At 44.2% G+C, this 24,128-nt stretch overlaps 1 protein-coding gene across 1 annotated transcript in view; it reads left to right on the forward strand.

Moving 5' to 3' along the window:
• Positions 1 to 275: 275 nt before the first annotated feature.
• Positions 276 to 24,128, forward strand: part of HPS1 (HPS1 biogenesis of lysosomal organelles complex 3 subunit 1) — a 314,105-nt gene continuing 290,252 nt past the window's right edge. The window contains exons 1-2 of the mRNA XM_078643558.1: positions 276 to 428; positions 20,873 to 21,017. The gene's annotated coding sequence lies outside the window, so the exon portion shown is untranslated. The remainder of the gene's footprint in view (positions 429 to 20,872; positions 21,018 to 24,128) is intronic.

Below are 24,128 nucleotides of genomic sequence, written 5' to 3' on the forward strand. Positions count from 1 at the left end.
AGTACTGCTTGTAATAGGAAAAAAGACGTGCGATTCCCTTAATACCAAACTTTGGATGCTTACAATTGGAAATTGGATGCTTACAAACTCCCTTACTCCTTATTAAAAAGAAACGCATTTGTTTAGAATGTATAGAATGTGGAACTGTTCCACTTAAATGCTGATTAAAGCACCACTTAGCCAAGAGTCCGTCAGCCCCGCCCCCTTGGAACCGTGAGATCAAAGCGGACGCGTCACGCCTCTTTCTTACACTGGAATGAGAGACTTTGAAGATGCCTGCAGCCCTCTCTCCGCCCACAGTGGCGTCTCTGCCCCGCCCGCAGTCGTGACAGTCACATGGGCCACAGTCACATGCTGCCAAACAGGAAGAGGCGAAAGAGTTGTAATGTTAACTCAAGTCTAAATATGATGGCCAAGCACAGGAAGAGGTATGTGTACTGAATTGCAATTCCATTTAGGTAACGCTTAGTACTCCTTTTATGCAACCGGTTCTTTCCCCCAAAAGCTCGCGTTATAGCTGTGCGTGTGCTGTACACAAAGCACCAAGTTTCAACAGCGCAACGTTGTAAAGTTGCAACAATGTAGAGAGGCTTCCCCTTGCAACAGTGTGGCTTACTGTGCCTTAGTTGGCAGATCTTCACTTTTGTACTGTGGGCTTCGCAGATCGTCCCTTTTTTCTGCGGTCTTCGCTGCTCGCCACTGTTATGTCATCTCTTCTACAGGCATTGTGTTAACGGTAGAAATTAATAAAACACAAAAAGTATATATTATGTTCACGTGTGCGCCCATGTTTCACATTTGTGTAAACAGGGTGGGTGGGCAGTGACTGTAGGGAAACGAGATTTATCATTCTATTCCTGATAGCTGTTCTGGGTTTTCATCTACCAGTAGAATGCATGCTGGAACTTGTAGTTTTTCTTTTCACGTAATATGCATGGGCATGGGCTTACAATATACTTACCCCTGTTAGCTTAGAAAACAAGACTGATTGCAAGTAATCATCGTGACATGGCGATAATTGATAGCTATATATATTCATTCTCCATTTCAAATTCCTGTTGACTAAACTCGCGTTGCAGAATATGATGGATACTAATTGTAAATTGTATTTGTGCATGCATTGTCACTTGCAAGACATTTTGTGTTGGCCTCTTTGGCCCACACATTATTTACCATTCGTTTGCTTCATTGTCAGTCTTATTTACTGGCTCCAAACTGGTCAGAGTGTGCCAGTTTCACTTTCTCTTCATTTATTTCTCCCTTCCATTGAACATGGACCAATTACTGATTGCTATATTTGGTTTGTGTCCTTTCACTACTTGGTCTGGGATTAACTTATTTTTTTTATCTTCTCCCCCATGTTGTTGTTGTTGCTTGTACCCCATTACCCCCTTGCATATTGTTGCTTGCCCTTTGTTGGTTGTCCCCCCACACCATCATTGCTTGCTCCGTCGTGCTTGGACGGTGCCGCCTCCAGCTCTGTTTCTTGCATCGTTCTTGTTACTTGACCCATGTCCCCCATACCTATTGTTGCTTGCCCTGTGACACCCATGACTACACCCCCCCCCCCCCCCAAAAAAATGACAAGCTAAATAGCTGTAGTATATGTGGAAGCTGTTTGGCACTTTCAGTGTGTTTTTAGGTCGAGCCTAGCGCAGCGCGCATGAGCTGTCCTATGGGAGGCTTCTTGTGAGCACCCAAAACTTCTCTGTGTGGGTCTGACTTCTCCCACACAATGGATTGGCCTTTGCGTGTGTCTTTCAAGAATGAAAGCACGCAAATGGCCAAAGGTGGGTGCATGTCCCAGCTCCTTTCCAATGTGTCACTCCCACTGAATTTTGCTCTCTGTATTGAGCAGCAGCACACAGGGTGGCAGAATTCCTGGTGGGTCAGGCTATATGCAATGTGCAGTGCTTTCACTTTTGCTTTTTTTTCGTTCTTACAGCGCACATGCAACACTCGTTTAATATGTTACTTTAAGTGTTTTGTCTAAACGTGTGTTTTTTTAATCTTAGAACTATGGCACTGGTCTTCACGCACCAACACAGCCACGGGCTCTGCACATTTCACGTCTTTCAATGTTTAAATCTTGTAATCTTTGTAGTAAGAATAGCTGAGTTTATAAAGTGTATGATGCCCTTCTTGTGACTAGATTTGTTAGTTAGGCAGGGTAGAGATAGGCCTGAGTGTGAGTTGTGAAGAATAGTGGTGTTTTCAAATGTTCGTGCTGTAATTGTATCCGCTGGGCTACCATAGCAGGGGCGGCCTGCGTGCCAGGCAGCCGCCTGCCTAAGCTTGCGCTCCCTGCTCTGACTGAGAAAAGTTATGAGCGTGGAGGAAGGTCTGAATTGCCTATAAACATCCCAGCAAAGCATTCACGGTTTCCATTGCAAGATGGATAGATGTGAACACTGGTTTATGCTGTTGTGCATATGTTTAAGCGTACAGGCGAGAGCTTTTGGTAAGTAAATACTCAGTTTTAATGGACATGTGTCTTGGTTACCCAGACACTATTGTATTTGTATTTTTTAGGTTGAGCCTAGCACAGCGCGTCTGGCTAAACACTTATAAGGTCCCAAAGGCGAGACCTATTGGCTATGCCAATGCTTGTTTAGCCATGTTGTACAGCAGCAGTTCAGAAAGTAAAAAAAAGCGCTATGACAGAAAGCGCTGACCGCATCATACCACTTATTTTTTTACTTTCAGCCATGCAGCACAGTAGCCACATTGCTGTGCAACATAGCTAAAAAACTCATTGTAAAAGCCTCTTTTATAAGCGAAGCCTATTGGCTTTGCCAGTGTTTGTTTCTTTCAGGTTAAGCAATCCATGAGAGTGCATGCGTTTTCCAACTGTCTCTTTTGTATACTTCTTTCCTCCGGTTGTATGTTCTTCTCATTGCTGTCTGCTGCTTGTACTCCGCCTTGTTCTTTGTCATCTTTGTGCTTTTCCCCCTCCCTCTTCATGTTGCGCTCACCCTAGTGTATTTCTCTCCGCATTGCTTTCTCCCTCATGTGCTTCTCCTCATCCGGTCCACCTTGCTGTCTCTCTTGCCTGTTGCTTCTCCCTCACCCGCACCAGCTGTGTGCTTCTGTCTTCTGTGTTGTTCGTGCCCGCCTTGTTGTTACCTCCTCCCCCATCCACGCCCTCCATGGTGCTACCCGCACTCTAAACAAGCATTGGCTTAGCCAATAGGTCTCGCCTTTGGGACCATATGGGACCATATAAGTGGTTAGCCATGCAGCACAGAAGCTGTGTGTTTACCAAAATTATAAAGAAGACAGAGCAACCAGTCACATTTCGTTTGTTAGTGCTAGTTGCTCTGGACACATTTTTGACTATATGTGCTTCAATTGTTGCGCTTATAAATTGATTTAAATTGTAATTATAACATATTCAACTTTTTAAGGTAATTTATTTCCATGAGTAAGTGGTAAATCTGGCCCCAAATTTGCAAACCAGGATGTGCAATTTGCACACCAAGTAGTTTTGAATGGGTACAAAATTCTTGATGCCAACTATGTACTATAGATCACATCATAAATTGTCCATTCGCTGGGAGTCACAAAACAACCTGCTTGAATATTAAGTAGGTAGGTTGCATGGTGTGACCACCTGCGAATGGTTGCGACTGCTTGTTCCATTTTGGGATTATATCGGTGCAGCATGCAGTGGTCTTCTGAGGCTTTCCAACATGATTAGCAAAGAGGACGCATTCCCTACAGGAACCATTGACCAGTATCTGATCAATGGTTTGCAAGCGCAAAAGTGGTTGTAATGCATTCCATTGCAGCTCTCAAATGGTTGGGGGTACCCCTTACAAGTCCCTTTCTGTGTTTAGTGAAGAACCGGGTTTTAGAACCCAGCGGCCCCAGGGACACGCCCAAAGTCTTCGGGTTCTCCTGTCTTGGCAAACAGAGACACGGAATACTTCTAGGTGGCGTCAGAGAACACATTTATTAGCTGCAGCTAGTAACAGTAATCTCAGCAATACAACACGGTGTACAACTCAAGAAACTGTTCAAATTTCATAGAGCAAGACATAACCCTTTATACACAATATTCTCATTATAAATGTACACCCACTGCGCAACATTCTGACCAATAGGACACATTTTCTAACTGAGTATCACATTAACAAATACCCAATTTACAGTAACCCAACCCAAAAGTTAATTATTAGGACTGTCCCAAATTCAATCTTTGCAAGCCGGACACATTTATAATTGAAAAGCACAACCCATGTAATGAAAAGTCGTAAGGAAAGAAACAATTCAGATGCTGATTAGGATAAGACATGTGCAAGGAAACTAAAAGTTAACGAGGTCCTGAACATTGATTGGCAATCTCAGACAACGATCAGCCAGAGAAATTGGCTTCGTGAAGGGTCAGTTTCAGGTGAAGAGGTCAGCATCCTGCAGTTTACTCACAAGTCAGAAAAGGGCCTGTTTAATGCATACATGAACAATGAGGCCCATGCAACTTTTTTCGTTCGGTTACCTCCACGGCCTACGTGAGGGCAACACAAAATGGCGTTATGAACAACGCAAACAAATGGAGTCCAGTCCCGAAAACCACGGAACCTCATCCTTCGACAAGAGATGACCTAAGTAGGTTACTTCATGTCGGCAATACTGTAACTTGGAAGGTGACACTTTATGATGAAGGTCAGACAAATGTCGTAACCAAGAAAGAGTAGCCTCTTTACAAATCTCTTCGTCATCAGCGGCAACCAACAGATCATCAACGTACTGGATAAGAGTAGCACCAGTAGGCAACACAAAGCTATCAAGCTGAGTTTTCATCGCCTGACTATAGATGGAGGGACTTTCACAATAACCTTGGGGAGCTCTCTTAAACCGGAAGCTTCGTCCTCCTAAAGAGAAGCCAAAAATATCCCTACTCTCCTCAGCAATCGGAATGCTAAAGAAAGCATTCTTCAGGTCAATAACAGAAAACCAGGCTGCCGAAGCAGGAATCGGAGTCAACAAAGCAGTGATATCAGGGACAACAGGAAACTGTGGCACCACAATCTTTGAATACTTCTAGGTGGCGTCAGAAATCAAATTTATTAGCTGCAGCTAGTAACAGTAATCTCAGCAATACAACACGGTGTACAACTCAAGAAACTGTTCAAATTTCATAGAGCAAGACATCACCTTTTATACACAATATTCACATTATAAATGTACACCCACTGCGCAAAATTCTGACCAATAGGACACATTTTCTAACTGAGTATCACATTAACAAATACCCAATTTACAGTAACCCAACCCAAAAGTTAATTATTAGGACTGTCCCAAATTCAATCTTTGCAAGCCGAACAAATTTATAATTGAAAAGCACAACCCATGTAATGTCAGAACATAAAGGAAACAGTAATAGATGCTGGACAAGATAAAACATGTGCAAGGAAACTAAAGGTTAACGAGGTCCTGAACATTGATTGGCAATCTCAGACAACGATCAGCCAGAGAAATTGGCTTCGTGAAGGGTCAGTTTCAGGTGAAGAGGTCAGCGTCCTGCAGTTCACTCACAAGACAGAAAAGGGCCTGTTTAATGCATACATGAACAATGAGGCCCATACAACTTTGTTCGTTCGGTTACCTCCACGGCCTAAGTGAGGGCAACACAAAATGGCGTTATGAACAACGCAAACAAAATGGAGTCCGGTCCCGAAAACCACGGAACTTCAGTCCCTCCTTTTGCCATTACGTAGGCAATGACCTAAACTCACGTCAATCTGAATCTAGGTCTATAACTATTCTCATCAGGTCATCAAGGTGTTGCTGTAACATCATCTTATTATCCTTCGCTTCTCTTGGGACTGGTCTTCTCACACAGATTGTAGCACAAAGACTACAAATGGCGGGACCACACTGGATGCATAAGCAACACGAGAAAAGGATTGCTAAAGTCATACCAAGGAACATCAGAATCTTCCATCCCCATTTGGACAGCAGTTCCCAAAACCATCCCATCAATGACCAGTTCCCTTCGTCTACTTGTATAGACTCAGCGGACTTATGTAACCTCAAGATGGCTTGGTACACTGTCGGGGCGTTATCTGGTATGAAAAGGCAGCAACTAGACCCGATCAATTTACATACTCCACTTCTATCTGCAAGTATAATATCTAAAGCAAAGCGGTTCTGTAATGTCATAAAGCGATCCGCTTGAAGCTCGGCTGTAATATTGCTAAGGGCACCTGCAGTCTCATTTATAGTGGCCTCGACCACTCTTGTAAGCTGACGAATTGTCCTAATATTAGCCATAGGACACCAAAAAGGCAGGAAACCCTTAAAGAAGTCTCCAACTGCTTGTGCGGCAGTGTCTTTTGCATCGATAACACCTCTACCATATCTTGTCTTATGGTAGTTGAAAGCAGCTGTGTATGTAGGGGGAAGCAAAAATGCCACATAACCTGTGCCTGAAAAGTCAGAAGGCAGCCATGTATATGCTCTATCATAACAAACAAAATACGTGCCTTTAGCTGGCACGAACGGTGGAGATTTCTGGGACGTATAGACATAGTTGTGAACGCACACACTCTTACCAAACTGAGCTCTCGGATTCTGACCATTGCCTTGCAGACAAAGATGACCTCGGTGGGGTACAATCCAAAGAGGAGGAGATCTTTTCTGTCTCTCTTTCTCTGTCAAACTAATACTATATCTCGTCTTGTTCCAACCAACATATGCTCGTACCTCATCTTTAGGGATAGCATTATATGCATCAATATCTCTGACCATATCTACTATTCCCTGTATCAAGGCATTATTATTCGCGTTGTCTTTGACAGAACGTACAGGAGATGCTTCATTCGCATAGATCAACATTGACTGGAGTGCCCATACTGACCCATTAGGCGAAAAAGGCAAAACCAAATATGGCATTCCCTTATCAGTCGTATGTGACATAAGACCACACACCCAACAATTCGTGGTATTTACAACTAGCTGATGCTGATGTAACATCTGTATAAACGAATTGTTCACAAATTCTAATCTTCATGTCTGTTCATGTTCAGGCAACGTACGAAACTCATGTGGGGAAACAGTAGGAAAAGAAAGAGTAGGTTGGGAGGTAGATGCAAGTGTCTCTTGTGATGCATAGAAAATCCAACCCACACAAACCAACGTAATGTTCAAAAGCATAAGAAAACACATTATTAAAAAACATTTGCTACGAACCAATATACACATTTGCACTCTGAAATCAACTCTTTTAACCCCTTCTCTGCTCATGACGAGCTCAGCTCGTCATGCAGTACACTGGTCGTGTGCTTATGACGAGCTGACCTTGTCATGAACAATGGTAAATCTGACTTGTCAGCACCCAGCGGGATTGCTGTAGCAGTCAAGGTGTTAACACCCTTGTCGGACTCAAAAGACTCCATCCTCTAACGTGCTGCTCACGGCAATTTTCCTTCTTCACTTAAGTGTGCGTCAAGATCGTACTAACGACCCTAAACCACAGACCTTGTGTCAATACGCGGCTCACCCCTTAAGAACATATACAGTGACCCTGCAGCTGAGTCCGGATGGTGACTCGAAAAAGAAAAAGTAAAAAAAAAAAAATCTCTTGATCTGACAAGGTGTAATTCACTACTAAAGCATATTGCCAGAACAGGCCTAGACAAAGAGGGGGTGGGCTGGCCATAATAGCTAGAGACTCATATCCTGTAAGAACAACCCCTATTTCTTCCACTTCCTGCGAGGCCATGCAATTTGCCATTAACCCTTCACCTTTGTTTAATTTTAAGGGAATACTGATATACCGCCCTCCGGGATCCAAAACAGCATTTCTAACCAGCATTAATACCATGATGGAATCAGTAGCCACCGAAAGTGACTTTACGGTTCTAGGCGACTTAAATTTTCATTTGGATCAAAGTCACCTAACTGATTCGGCCACCCTCATTTCCGATCTAGAAACCCTAGGGCTCAAACAACGGGTTACGTCCCCTACCCACCAAGCCGGTCACATCCTAGACCCCATATTTTCCAACTTAGAAGGCTTACAAATATCCAACATTCTACCCATGCCTTGGACTGACCATCATGCAATTTTTGCAACCATAGCCACCAACATTCGTCGTAATAACAAACCCCTTCCCATCCCCAAACAGCCCTTTAAAGATTGGAAAAATATCAATCAGGATGACCTAAAGCTAATACTGGATCACTCCCGTCCAACGCTGTCGACAGTGCCTAACTTAGCGCTTCAGCAATTTTACACCTGGTTGGGCCAGGCCACAAATCAGTCAGCCCCTACCAAAGAACTATCCAGAAATAGATCTAAACCTACCGCTCCCTGGTATAATGAACAACTAAGGGCACAAAAGCAAATCAACCGTAATAAGGAAAGACAATGGAGGAAAGAATATGACACAGCTAGCAAAGTAACCTACAAGGAAGCCTTGGCACTCTATAAAGCCATGATTGTTAAAGCCAAAAAAGACTATTACACTGACCAGATTCAGAAAGCCAAAAATTCTAGCAGATTATTGTTTCAAATCACCAAAGCATTGTCAGGCAATTCCCCCGACCTCACCCCTCCCCCATCGCAACTTCTATGTGATTCGCTAGCTTCCTTTTTCTTTACCAAAGTGGATGATATTTACCAGGCATTTTCCATCAATTCACTTGCGAGGACAGTCAACCCCCCCATTTTAGCTCCAGTAAATATGTTCCCCAGCTTCCAACCAGTCACCTCCGACCAAATAAAAATTACACTGTCTACCATTAAATCAGGATCCCCCCTGTCCACTCTCAGTACTTCTGCCGGTAATGGACTCTATCATACCACTACTGACTCAGGTGTGCAATTCCATTCTCCTATCAGGCAACTATCCAGACCCCCTTAAAAACACTTTACTAAAACCCCTGTTAAAAAAACCGTCCCTGGATAAAAGTGAGCTAAAAAACTACCGTCCCATCGCAAGTCTCCCTTTCATGGCAAAGGTGATTGAAAAAACTATGAACATTCAGATTTCCGAATTTATTGAAAAACACCATCTTCTGGATAACACGCAATTTGGATTTAGGAAATACCATGGGACAGAGACAGCCTTGATTAAGGCTGCTGATGACATCAGGGTTATCAGGGATCAAGGGGGCACAGCCATTCTAGTAATGCTGGATTTATCAGCAGCTTTCGACACGGTCGACCATACCATCTTGGTCGACCGTGTCGAGGGATTTGGCATCTGCCACACTGCCAAAGACTTAATTGCGTCCTTTCTTGCCAAAAGAACGCAGGCTGTTATCTTAGGACCCTTCCAATCGGCCCAACTTTCATCTCCATGTGGAGTACCTCAAGGCTCATCCCTGAGTCCGACACTCTTTAATATCTATGTGTCGGACCTTGCTAAAACCATCAAAGCACACGGGATGAGCCTAACCTCCTACGCCGACGATACCCAGCTTGTGTTGGCGATTAAGGGGGATGGAGATCTTGTGGCTGAAAAATTCAAGAAGGGACTGTTAGGTATAGGAGAATGGATGGCTACCAACTGCCTTAAATTAAACTCAGAAAAAACTGAGGTACTCATTTTCGGACCCCTTTCGCCAGCCTGGCCATCAAGTTGGTGGCCAGAAGCTTTCGGCACTCCTCCCATTCCAACTGCTAAAGTCAGGAACCTCGGTATCATCTTCGACGAGGGTCTAAATTTTATGGGTCATGCTAACAAAACAGTGTCCATAGCACACCTGAAGCTAAAGATGATAAGGAAAATACGTCCTTTTCTTCCTGATTCAGCCATCAAAACTCTGGTTACCTCTCTTGTCCTCTCTTCTCTGGACTATTGTAACGGTCTTTTCCTTAATGCTCAATCCAGAGTAATTACTAAACTGCAGACTATTCAGAATGCAGCTGCCCGTCTGCTCTCGCGCAAAACAAAATATGAATCCATATCTAACAATATAAAGGACTTCCATTGGCTCACTGTGCGAAATAGAATCCACTTTAAGTCCCTCTGTATTGTGTTTAAAGCACTCAACAACCAAGGACCCTACTTTTTGAAAGAACAGCTACAACAATACAAACCTAACAGAGCTCTACGATCAGTCTCCCTCAATCAACTGGTCATTCCTCGTACTAAGACCGTCACCTGGGGCGACCGGCGCTTTTTGGTGGCCGCCCCAAGGCTCTGGAACACGCTTCCCCCAAACATCAGGGATAGCCCCTCTCTTCTCCAATTCCGCAAACTTTTAAAAACCTGGCTGTTTGCTCAATAATCATCCCTCCCTTATGTTGACCGTCACAGATAAATGGTTTTACTAGCGCCAAGACGCCCAAGGGTAAATGATGCGCTTTACAAATATCAAAAATAAATAAATAAATACATAAATACATAAAAAAATGCAGATTTATTTGTCCATTTCAAACGTCTTTTTTCGATCTCAGATTGTAGCGCTCTTTGCCAGGCACAGTCTGATCCTTAAAGAGGAGTTCCGGATTCGTCGTGTCGATTCTCTAAGACTGAGGCACAGCAGCTTGCAGAACATCATCATCCTCACGTTCTGATCGTGTCCATGTCAAATGAGCATCACTAAAAGGCACGAATCTGGGAATCCTTTCGCATTCCGAGTCAGCTATTCCATCCCTCACCCACTTATCATACGGTAAGGGCAAAGGAACTTTCTTAGTATGGGTGGCATGCACCCAATTCTTTTTACAAGCTACTCTAACAGCAGTTCTAGTGACCAGCAATACCAAATAGGGACCAGTCCATCTCGGCTCCGAATTCTTGGATCGCTGAAAATTCTTCGTCAAGATAAAATCACCAGGTTGGATCGTGTGCCCTGGATCTGCAGTAGCTGTCGGCAAACTGTCATAGACCTGTTGGTGGAGAACACGTAATTTAGCAGTCAAGTCATGTAAGTAATCCACCAACATAGGGTACTCAAGGTCACTGTATTTTTTAGGACGAGGCACACCCCAAACATTCGCTGGACGACCAAAAACTATTTCGTATGGGCTAAGTCCCACACAAGAATGCACTGTCGTCCTTGTTTACAAAAGAGCCAACGGCAAGGCATCCGGCCATGTAAGACCAGTGCTCGCTTGAATCTTAGCGAGTTTCAGCTTTAATGTGCCTTTATAGCATTCGACAAGACCTGCTGACTGGGGGTGATTCGCAGCGTGGAACTTCTGATGTATCCCTAATCCAATACACACTTTCTTCATGACTCGACCCACAAATTCACTCCCATTGTCCAACCATACAATTCTCGGCAAACCAAATCTAGGGAAATACTCTTTGAGCAAAACCTTAGCTGTAGATACGGCAGTATTATCCTTTAGGGGGTAGGCCTCTATCCATATGGAAAAGGCGCAAACAACCAAAAGTACATACTTCAGATTGGTGCATCTCTCCATGGGAATATAATCTAGCTGTATCACTTCAAATGGATACGTCGGAGGAGCAAAATGACCAGCTGGAGTTGGAGTTCCCTTGCCAGGATTATACTTCAGACAAATCATGCAATGCTTCACAACATTCTCAGCACATTTCGGAATTCCAGCATTCTTGCCATACTGGAGCCAACAACTTCCATATTCCCTTCGAACTAATGTGAGCCATTCCATGAGCCATAGTAACCACTGGGAGCACATACGCATCAGACAACAACCATCGCTGGTGTTCTGACAACTCAACCCAACAACCTGTCGAATCCAACATACCCGTACTTTCTCTCAATGTACTCACTTCTTTTTCCGTAGCTTCAGCCTGAATCATCTTCACACTTTCTATTGTGTTTTCACACATTCCACTTTTCACAACCCATCTTGCAGGACCTGCCACATACATACGGCTCATCATGTCTCTCGCCGTTTCCTTCGCAATTTCATCCGCAAACGCATTCCCTCGACCTACATCGTCCACAACTTTCTTATGCGCACTACACTTCACGATTGCAATCTGCTTCGGGAGAGTAAGAGATTCCAAAAGTTCATTCACTAACTGCCCATGCTGAATTTTTGTGCCATGGGAAGTAAGGAATCCTCTCTCTCTCCACAAACGTCCAAAACTATGGGCAACACCAAACGCATACTGACTATCGGTATACACATTCACTCGCTTTCCTTCTGACAACACACACGCTCGTGTCAATGCAATCAACTCTGCTGCTTGCGCAGAATTCTGTGCTATGCGTGCTGTCTCAACAACTGTATGTAAAGTTGTGACGGCATATGCTGCAGTCGTTTCACCATTCGGAAGCTTAAAACGCGAACCATCTACCCATAAAGTACCATCAACTTTCTCATAAGGAGTATCTTTTAGGTCAACTCTAGCTTTCGTTTCTTCCTCTGTACGAAGAAAACAATCATGCTGTTCTTGAGCATCTGACTCTACAGAAATCGGCAACAACGTAGCTGGTTTCAATACATTACATCTTTTAATGTGAACATGGCTAGCCAAAAGAGTCAACTCATAACCTGACAGACGTGCACTAGTAAGGTGCTGTGTCTTGGTCCTGTTCAATAAGGTATCCACTGCATGTGGGACCATCACAATCAACGTATTATCCAATACCAAACCAGCAGACTGTCGGATAGAAACAGCCGCTGCCGCTGTAGCTCTCAAACAGCTCGGCAACGCTTTAGCTACCGGATCTAACGTCGCTGAAAAATACGCACATGGGCGTTGCTTGTCTCCAAACTGTTGAGTCAACACTGACAATGCACAACCTTCTCTCTCGTGAACGTACAACGTGAAAGGTTTACTGTAGTCAGGAGTACCCAATACCGGAGCCGAACACGATGCATCACGTAATTCAGAAAAACGTTTCTGACACTCATCAGACCAAGGGAGAGGATGCGGAGTATCTTTAAAAGTCCGCGCCAACAGAGGTTTCGCTAGCAGGGAAAAATTAGGGATCCATTGTCTACAATACGAGGTGATACCTAAGAAAGCGCGCACTTCTCTCTGTGTGGATGGTACACTCATTTGCGCAATCGTTTGAATTCGTTCTGGGGTCAACCTTCTTCCCTCCTTCAAAAAGAGATGACCTAAGTAGGTTACTTCTTGTCGGCAATACTGTAACTTGGATGGTGCACTTTATGATGAAGGTCAGACAAATGTCGTAACAAAGAAAGAGTAGTCCCTTTACAAATCTCTTCGTCATCAGCGGCAACCAACAGATCATCAACGTACTGGATAAGAGTAGCACCAGTAGGCAACACAAAGCTATCAAGCTGAGTTTTCAACGCCTGACTATAGATGGAGGGACTTTCACAATAACCTTGGGGAGCTCTCTTAAACCGGAAGCTTCGTCCTCCTAAAGAGAAGCCAAAAATATCCCTACTCTCTTCAGCAATCGGAATGCTAAAGAAAGCATTCTTCAGGTCAATACCAGAAAACCAGGCTGCCGAAGCAGGAGTCCGAGTCAACAAAGCAGTGATATCAGGGACAACAGGCAACTGTAGCACCACAATCTTGTTTACCTCTCGAAGGTCAATCACAAACCGGTACACAGGTGGCTGAGAAGCATCAGTACGCTTAAGGACAGGCAAAACCGGACTGTTACGCACATTACCTCTCGTTTCCTCAACTACACCCTTCTCAACCAGATCATAGACAATCGCTAATAGAGCTCTCTCGCCATCACTAGATATTTTATACTCTGGGATACGAGATAGCCTAGCATTCGATTTGAGGGTGACAACATAAGGTGGAATCTGCAAAAGACCAACATCATTAGGACCTGTAGCCCAAAGTGTATCAGGAAGAGAACGCAATTCCAGTGGAAGACAATCCTTAGACACATACATCAGAGAAATCACTTTCTTACCTAGGGTAAGATGTACTCCCGAAGGAGAACAATGTAATGTTGCATACAATCTTTTCAGCAAGTCCAAACCCAACAGATTCTCATTACAACCAGTCGTTAGAATAAGAGGAGTTTCCAATTTACAAGGGCCAATAGAAAGAGGCAAAGGATTAGAAATCGGGTTACAAACTGGGGCGCCTGAAAATCCTACGGAAACATTGGTCAAGTCAGACAAAGGAAGACAATCCTTAGACACATACATCGGAGAAATCACTTTCTTACCTAGGGTAAGATGTACTCCCGAAGGAGAACAATGTAATGTCGCATACAATCTTTTCAGCAAGTCCAAACCCAACAGATTCTCATTACAACCAGTCGGAGTTTCCAATTTACAAGGGCCAATAGAAAGAGGCAAAGGATTAGAAATCGGGTTACAAACTGGGGCGCCTGAAAATCCTACGGAAACATTGGTCAAGCCAGACAAAGGTGCGCCAGGAAGTTTAGAGTGCATAATAGAACTCTTCATCGCACCAGCATCCAAAAGAAAAGGTTGTACCACACCTAATGTAGTCACTTCAACATAAGGTCCACTCTGGTCTACTGGAACTGACACTACTCCCTCTCTTTGCCCATGGCTGTCCTAACTATCATTTATAACCAGCACTCTCACTCTCGACATAATAATCCTCAACATAGTACTGTGCAGACTGACCACTCGGCAATTCTGTTTGTCAAAATAATTTGCAGAATTCTGAAGGGAAGAGGAACGCTCATTCTGGGGTAACACACCACGTCCCCTACCCCTAGGAGCTTGCTGGAAACCACCACGACCTCTCTGACCAGATACGCCATTCGCACGCTGTAACAAAGCCGGGCAACTATTCTTAAAATGACCTTCCTCTCTGCAATAAGCACACTGATTAGGACCAGGAAAGAATCGCGGAGCATAAGGCTCAGGTTTCTGTAACAATCTCTGAAATTGTGGAGGTTGCTGAAACTGAGGCTGATTCTGATGAGGCGGATAAGCTTGCTGCAAAAGAACCTTCGTCTTTAAATCTTTAGTTTTCTTCTCTGCTTTATCCTTCTCATCTTTATCCCTATTCTGATAATATTGTGCAGTAGCCAATATCTGGGCCGACGAAGAAACAGCCCATGAACTCTCAGAGTCCTTTAACTTATTGGAAAGTTCGGGAAGCAAATTAAAGACAAATTTGTCCACGAACAACCTTTGACCACCTTCTGTACTCATGTCCTGACCACTATGATCGATAAATGTTTCCTCAAATCTGGTGAAGAAATCAGACACACTCTCGTCTTTCTTTTGTTTGCATGCTGCTAACTTGTCCCAATTCACTCGTAAAGCAGGCATCATAGTTTTCATTAAATTAATAATCCTACCAGGTAATTCTGCAACTAAAGGCTCAGGTTTGGCACCTCCAACCTGTCGACCATCTGCAGCAACAATATTAGCCCACGTATCTCCTAATTCTGCCGCATGATTCTCATGACGAATCTTCACCCAGAAAGGTTGAGGAACTACATTACCCATTAACATATCTATGTCAGCTAAATTTATAATACACGCTTCAACTGTCTGGGACAACTCTTTGTAATAGCCAGCAGGATTCTTACGAGGGTCAGGTAAGGTCTGCTTAAGAGCCAAGACCTCTGCTCTCTTCCAAGGGACATGCACCCACACTCGCTGAAAATGGGCCTCTACAGCCTGAATACCCTGATTAACATTAGCAGTAGCTGCCTCTCTCCATACAGGGGGAACTTCTCTCATAGGATACTGCTTCACTTGCCTCCTAACAGAAGGATCAGGTTCGTACAATGGCTGAGACAGGAGTCTAGTTCTGAAGGCAAGTATCGTCTCTACAGCATCAGTAACATCAGATTCCACTATCGTCCCTTTAGCAAACTCTGACTGAACATCAAGCACTTCCTGCGGAATCGGACCCAACTCATTATCTTCCCATTCCTGCCGCAGAAAAGCACACATTACATCAAAAACATACCTTTGTTTAGGCGGCTTCCACTGAAAGAAAACATCCATAACTGCTGGCAAATTATACCTGGAAGCATTTAAAATCCATCTACGAGCCAACAGATCCAACACTGCTCGCTCTTCAGAATTAGGAAGCTGACTACGACTCTGCTTACGTTCCGAAACAGGGGTCATACTCAGTGGCCCAAACAATGGAGACAACAGATTAACAACAGTTTCTGTCATTCGTTTTCGAGCAGAAGGGGAAGAAGTAGGCGTAAAAACAGGAAAGTTAAAATCTTGAGACAAAGTAGGAACAAGAGCAGTAGGAGTCTGAGATGCAGAAGCAGAAGGCAAAGGAGTTTGAGGCAAAGCTGGAAGCAAAGCTTGCGACCCTAGAGTGGGTTGCGCAGTAGGAGGCAAAACCATCTGTGGAGCACCGGGTGGCTGAACAACAGCAGGAGGTTGAACAACAAAGGGTAAAACAACCGGGGGTAATGGAGGCGCAGTAGCACCCTGCACATAAGGGGGTGGCAATCTCAGTAAATGAGACATCAAAGGATCTTTTTCAGGGTCTTCCGTCACTTTCAGAGGAGAAGACGGCAAGGCCGGATAACATTTATCTATGGCCATGCAACGCTGTCTATCTAAAACTTCACACACTCGATCTTCCTCATCTGACTTAAACTGCCTAGCAGCTTGTAGTACTGACATATTCTTATCTTTCCTATCTCTCTTTGCTTGCTTAATTTCTCGCTGTTTGGCTTCCTTTCGCCAAAGGCGGAAAGAGTCAAACATTGCCGGCCGGGCTTTCTTCTTAAATAGCGCAACTTCCAGATTATCTAAAACATTTACTTCAAAACTACCATGTTGGGGCCATCGTAAAACACCATCTTTCCTTGTATAGCGGACCCACACTTCATTATAAGTGATAGGACCCACTCCGTGTTTTGAATAGAGCTCATAAGTCGGAGTTCCAACTGGAGGTATCGGACACTAATCCTCCAATCGGGAATCCCTGTTGCAACCACAACTAAACCATTACCCAATTTTGCTAAGACCAGGCATCTTATAGCTCACTAATCTAATCTAGCTTCAAACTTCATGGGGGTTATCAACTATCGATACACTCGTAAATATACGAGCCCCTCGGCTTCGATTTTTGCAAAAATCAAATCAAAACCAAGAACCAAAACAAAGTCGTGGGAGCGACCCACTTATACTTAACCAAATATCTGTCACGCCACCAGAAGACCGTCTATCGTCTCGCTTTACAAAGGATAAATCAAGGGTCCAACACAGGGCGACAGTCAGGGCAGCAGTCCTTCGTAGGCGTTGGAAAGCGGGAAGCCTCGCAGAAAAGACCTTCGGTCCGTGTCGACATGCAGGGGTCAATGAAGTGGCGGCCTTCCTCCAGAATTTCCTCACGTGGCTCCTCGGGCTTGGACCGGTACCGCTGAAGTCGCCCCACCGTTGGGCGCCAACTGAAGAACCAGGTTTTAGAACCCAGCGGCGCCAGGGACACACCCAAAGTCTTCGGGTTCCCCTGTCTTGGCAAACAGAGACCCGGAATACTTCTAGGTGGCACCAGAGATCACATTTATTAGCTGCAGCTAGTAACAGTAATCTCAGCAATACAACATGGTGTACAACTCAAGAAACTGTTCAAATTTCATAGAGCAAGACATCACCTTTTATACACAATATTCTCATTATAAATGTACACCCACTGCGCAAAATTCTGACCAATAGGACACATTTTCTAACTGAGTATCACTTTAACAAAAACCCAATTACAGTAACCCAACCCAAAAGTTAATTATTAGGACTGTCCCAAATTCAATCTTTGCAAGCCGGACAAATTTATAATTGAAAAGCACAACCCATGTAATGTCAGAACATAAAGGAAACAGTAATAGATGCTGGACAAGATAAAACATGTGCAAGGAAACTAAAGGTTAACGAGGTCCTGAACATTGATTGGCAATCTCAGACAACGATCAGCCAGAGAAATTGGCTTTGTGAAGGGTCAGTTTCAGGTGAAGAGGTCAGCGTCCTGCAGTTCACTCACAAGGCAGAAAAGGGCCTGTTTAATGCATACATGAACAATGAGGCCCATACAACTTTGTTCGTTCGGTTACCTCCACGGCCTACGTGAGGGCAACACAAAATGGCGTTATGAACAACGCAAACAAAATGGAGTCCGGTCCCGAAAACCACGGAACCTCATTAGCATCACAATCTTAGTGCAGTAACTGGAAATCTCAGCAGAAAGATGACTGCACATGCATTCCTGATGTCAAAATAGGGAAACCCACACTGCATGCTCAATAGCAGAGCAGAACTTCAGAACTTTGACTATACTAACATTAGAGATGAAAACATGCAGCAATGCTATCCATGCACAGTAGGAAAACGGGACTACAGAGCTGGCCACAGTAAATGGCAGACCCAATGAACATGACTCAGCCTTATAATGCTCAATAAAATGGCTTTGAATCTGGAACTTGTAGTTAAACAGATGTCAACCGCATGTGTTCAACCCACTGGGCTGTCTCACTCTGTGTGGAGCTAAGGCTCAACAAGTACTCAAACAACCTAGCACAAGCTGGTGAATTTATACATCCACCCACAGCGTACCAAAGTTGTACCTGTGCCGTTCTTTGGCAGACCACACAGCATAGTTTTCACTGTACAATATATTGCCCCCGCATCCCACCACATGGGATTAGATGTACAGTGTGTGCATGGGACACTGATAAAGCTGCTTCACATATAAATATACTCTGAATAACCATTACTGAATGCTGTTGTGTCTTGGGGAGTGGGGTGAGACTAACCGGGGTACATGTGAGTGCTTTAGAGTTGCCTAGGTACCTTTTCTGTATTGGGGGTCTGCGTAAAAGTTACATCGTAGGGGAGTCTTTGTCCCCTCGGACGACAGAAGTGCCCCCAACATGCCCAGATAAACTATGCAGATGTATGTCTTCTTTGTTCATTCTAGCAAAAAGGGCTGTTTCCACCTCGTTGGTAATGAGCACTCAGGTAAAGCCCACCAATACCTCTGAGCTGAATTTGCACTATATAAACAAATGATCCCCCCCCCCCCAAAAAAACACACAAGAGAGGCCGGGCAAGGCTGGGAACAGCAACAACATATAGGGGAGAACATGAGGGAGGTGCGAAATCTAAACAAGCAACTCTTTACTCCAAAAGCCAATTCTACAGGGTTCCACTTAGACCGCTGGGCTCCAGGATGTGGGCAGACATGCCGGGTGCCCGGGTGCCCGGGTGCCCGGGTCCCGTGCTGAGGCCCGGCGCCAGAGGGAGAAGGAGAGAGTGGATCTGATTGACTCCAAGCTGCTGGGCATTGCACTGAGTGGCAAGCATTGGAGCCTGAAGCCCTGCCCGTGCCCCCCCCCCCCAACACTGCCTCCTCCTGCTCACCAGCCAGCCTCCCCAGAACCACCCTGCACAGGGAACACGCCGGGGACAAGGGAATCCAGGATCGGATCACTGGGGAAGAGAGTACACCTTTAGTCTGCCTGCAAGATGGAGATGAGCAAAGCAGAGGAAATGGAAGGAGGGTAGGAAGAATCACCAGGCAAAAACAAAGTGACAGCACATACAGAGGAGTGTGCACACAGGAACCACAATAATCCATGAGGGTGAGAAAGGAGTACATGAACATTCACAGCATAAATGAATCCCCCCCCCCTAAAAAAAATGTGCCCTACCTATGTCTTTGCTAGTACCGTCAAGGAAGCAGGCAGGGTAGGGATCGAGCACACCACTAAGAAAGCCGCATGGGGGGGGGACGCAGCAGGCGAGTTCTGGTGAAACCCACAGCTTGTCTATGTAAAACACAATGGCCGCCATAAAGAATCCATGTCTTCCGCAGAACCGGGACGGGTGTGCGAGGTTGGATTCTCATTGTCCTGAGTCAATGGAGAATTACGCTGTGATCCCTGACAAGGTGAATGTAGAGAGGGGGCAAAGAGAGGGAGCAAGCCAGAGAGGGAAATAGAAAAAAACCAGTGAGAGAGAACCAATTAAGAAATCCGATCGCGCTAAGGACTCCTGTAGATGCTGAGGGCATGTCTGGTGTTTCCCTTGTGGGAGAGAGCAGCAAGGTGCGATAATTGCTAACAGATGGCTCCGTTGCTCGCTCTCGCAAGGGAAACGCCAAACGTGCACGAGTGCCCATAGAGAGCAGTGCAAACATGCACAGGTTTTAGCAAAAGTGCTGAGCGATGCCAGGATGTCTCTCTGAGCAGCGCTTGCACACGGCATAGGCAAGACCTAAAAAGCACTTGCTTTCTTGCAACTTTTTTTATTTATAGATCTAACTCAGTAAATAAAATGTGCTCACGCCATTTTGTATACGCGTGCATGCATGGTGTGCGTATCTACAAAATTATGCAGTTGTCGCAAAACAGCAATTTTTTATCTTTTTGTTTTCTCTAACCATGCTGCATAGGCATCAGGGATGCTGTACAGCATGGCTAAAAACAGTTGACAAAACCGATAAGTCCCAAAGTCGAGACCTATTGGCTTTGACAATGTTTTGTTTTCTTAGAATTCTGCAACTTGTAGTCTTATTTAACCAAGTCTAAACCCAGGACTGCAAGTCCAAGATTCCTAAGAGAAAAACAGAACTAGACTCACTAGTCAGTCATGGACCTGGGAAACCTGGAAGCTATGACAATATTGCATTTTTATCACATGTATTATATTGCAAAAAAATTACGCTTCACTGTTCCACTGAATAATATGGCATCACTGCTTCACCCTCTCCTGGGACAAGCCAGGTAAAGTAGAGCTCATAAGTACAAAGGGAAAGGTGCATTGGAAATTTCTTTTGTGAGTTAACATGCAATGCCTTTCTAGTTCCACTTTAAGTATATTTATATACAGCCTCGTACATAGCCGTAATTTCCAGTGTGAAGTATATGCTGAAGAGAATGATATTCCATTAACCTTAAGGCAGCTCCTCCCCGACGACACATTATCCTTTTACATTTGGCTTGAGTTCTTTCTAAATCATATGATGGAAGGTTTTACTTTTTTGTGAAAATAATTAACCTTTTTTTTCATTTGTAGTAATTTGAGGCAACTGAAGAATCTACAGTTGAAGTAAATTAATTGAAGTAAATTAACAGGATGCAGAGGAGCCAGTAATAAGTAAAAAACATCTTAAGAGTCTGGGGTCTATTGAGCAGGCGAGTGGTGAAAAACTCGGGCTAAGGTAAGCCTAGCAGTGATTGCACTATATTTGGATGCTCTGGAGTCATGTACAAGGGAGGGTTGTCCACCATCTGTCTGTCATTCAAGAGGAGCATAGTGGTGACCGACAATAGATTTTTAACAAAACCACTGACTATGTAAATCATTTTCATTTAGACTTTTTGTGCATTTATCTCATATGGGTGTCTTGATATTCTTGCGTGATCGCCCCTCTATGGACAGACGCTGGAGAGCCTAGAATTAGAGTTAGCAGAAGCTCCATGGCACCAGGGTCCACATATTCCAGTCACTGTCTTTTCTCTTTGGAAAGCACTGTTTCAAATATTATGATCCAGAATATTCCCTTTTGTAGATTAAAACGTAACTGCTACTTCCAGAATGCATTATGTAATTGAAATAAAAGTCCCGACTGGATGATGCTTTCCCTATAGACTAAGGACCTTATTAAGAGATCGGCAGTCCTCAGGTTTGCCATACTGGCGATGGCGATCTGACCACCACCATCCCTGCAGGTCTGCCCACCCAATTTGGAGTGTAGCGGTCAGACCGCCATGAGGCCGCCGGCTTCAACGGGATAAAGGATCCCGATGCGCAGCAAAGCTTCAACAGGCCTCGGTATGCTGGCGGGGCCGATGCTGGCATCGCCAAGCATATTCTAACCTACATATCCACCGCCCTTTTCATGCAATGAGCCAGCATGAAAAGGGTGGCGGACATGCAGGAAAGCACTCCCAGCAGGATCTGGGCCTGGAAGAGCATGCGGGGGCACATATTGCCCCCCCCTGAAATTACACCCTGCTCCTGCACGGTGTGGTTTGCATGACATGGTGCATGCCAACACCTTGCAGGAACGTGCTGCAAGCACTGTCACGGCGGCAGTCTGCTGTTAAGCCACTCCCATGAGCCTTACACAGCCTCCGTTGTGAGACGTACACAGCCTCGCCCGCCCGCTCTGGATAACACTCCTAATCCGGCAGGCAGGTAAGCAACGGGCTTGGCAGTCCTCTTGTTGGTGGAAGGCCAGCAGGATTTCCGCCTAACTCGCAATAAGGCCCTTAGAGCATTCAATAATACTACATGTGTGTTTGAATGACAGTGGCACTAAAAGCTGTGAAAATAATCTTGCATACAAACTGTCAAACAATAGGGAATAGTGAGGAAAAGGTGCCCAGATGACAATTAGTAGAGCCCATGGGCCCCTGTAGGCCGTAAGGAAAGGTGTAAGAAAGGGGTGAAACAGTGGCAGTAGAGGTGGCAGTTACAAGCGGTGGTCAATCATCCAATTGTTGCAGGGATTTAGCGCCAAGACACCCACGGGTATACGCTGCGCTCTATAAATTTTTAAAATAAATAAAATAAATGTACGTGATGACAAATTAACATAGATGGTAGAAGTGGAAATCGGTATCTTCCCCCGAGGAGGTCTTAAATGCTTAAGAAAAAGTGAGGAAAGTGGTTTGGGGCATACTGCAGTCAGCTTTTCCTCTGCTGCAGGGATTGTGAATATGAAACACAGCTTTGGCAGCTACGCACTGCAGGTAGTAAGGCAACGAAGTGCACACCAAGGTGCTGGCGGTGTGAAACCCAACCACCCTTTTCCAGAAAGAAAACAGCACATTGATTGATAATTGCCACCTGCAAGCTGTGCATATATTGGCTTGTTCTACAAGTGATGACATTTTGAGGGCAGTTGGCACTTCTGACCACTTACCTATTGTGAGATGATAGACATAACTTTACTCAAGCTACCACCGGCACGGCAGTAGTAATACAGTGCATCAACAGTAACAAGGTGGTTTAATATTATTGCTGCCAATTATGAAAAGAAACTTGAAGGTGAATTTCCTTATCACAATCTAAGGAAACTAAATGTCCATCGTTTAAAGATATATGATTTTTGTTTTTTTTGCCCGTTTAGGTCGACTCATAGCAGAAATGAGAATTACCTTGTTATTCCATACGAAATCAATTCAAACCCAAGTTTTTAAAAGTAGGGTGTCAAATAGGGCTTAAAATGCTTCCACTTGATATCCTTAGCATAGCTTCCATCAGACATCATGCCCCTGATGAACAATCCAAGGCAACCTTGGTACCTGGCTTTTACTAACCTTTTATATAACCTGAGGGAGACTGGCCATGTATAGAATTTTTAATTGTGTATTTTTGTTAAACACTGAATAGTTAATATAAATATTTGTCTTAAACTGTATATAGTAATTTTTTTCCCCTACTACTGTTCAGGGCGTCCGCCGTCATAAGCACAGAGGAACGAAAGCCAGTGGATGTGATTGGACGCAATGGAGGGAGGGGAGATGATATTATTTTCCTAGCTTGCATTAGGTCTCAGGGATCTTTGCTCTGTGACTTCTACTGATGCTAGGCTTTTCAGCAAAAAAAGGCGGAGATGGAACCACCAGTAAAACTGCATCAATGAATAACCAAGGGGGAACTCATAAGAAACCCATTTTCTTTAAATTTAATATTCTACAGAAGAAACAAAAGTTCTCATTAGATCAACAGGCCGTCCTTGAAATCAAAGCGCAGTGCATCACAGCCTGTATCGAGTCAGCTTTGCAGTTTTTAAGAACCTTTTAGGTTAACAGGAAAGGCAGCAATAATGCATTCAGGAAGGATGCTTAAGATTGGAGGCACACTGATTAATGGTTATTTGATATAAGGCTTCTTCATTTAATAATACTGTGTGAAAGTGCCAGTACAATGCTTAAATATGAATGAATTGTCTATGTATGATTCTGATATATTTTAGTATGTTAGTGGAACGTGATAAACATTGACCACCAATGTGAAAGTGGCTTATTATTGAGATGCCTCAAATAAGATTGGAATCGCGGGTTGAAAGGCACCTCTTTCAGTGTGTTTTACTTGCTTGTGCTTGAGTGGCTGACTGTGTGCATGGTTGACTGATTGTTTGGTGGAGAGTTATTTCCGCCAGTTTTCTTGTTACATATCTTATTTTGTAAGTATGATTCTGTGTGTCTCAGTTAGTTTTTGACCTCTAAAAGTCCCACATTGGTTCCAGGTCCTTGTCACTAGTTTTGTGCTTTGAAATGTGGGAGATGTGTCGCATCTTGCTTTCGCTGGGTACTATGTG

The sequence above is a fragment of the Lissotriton helveticus genome, chromosome 5_1 (genome assembly GCF_964261635.1).
Source record: "Lissotriton helveticus chromosome 5_1, aLisHel1.1, whole genome shotgun sequence".
In the NCBI taxonomy this organism is placed as follows: Eukaryota; Metazoa; Chordata; class Amphibia; order Caudata; family Salamandridae; genus Lissotriton; species Lissotriton helveticus.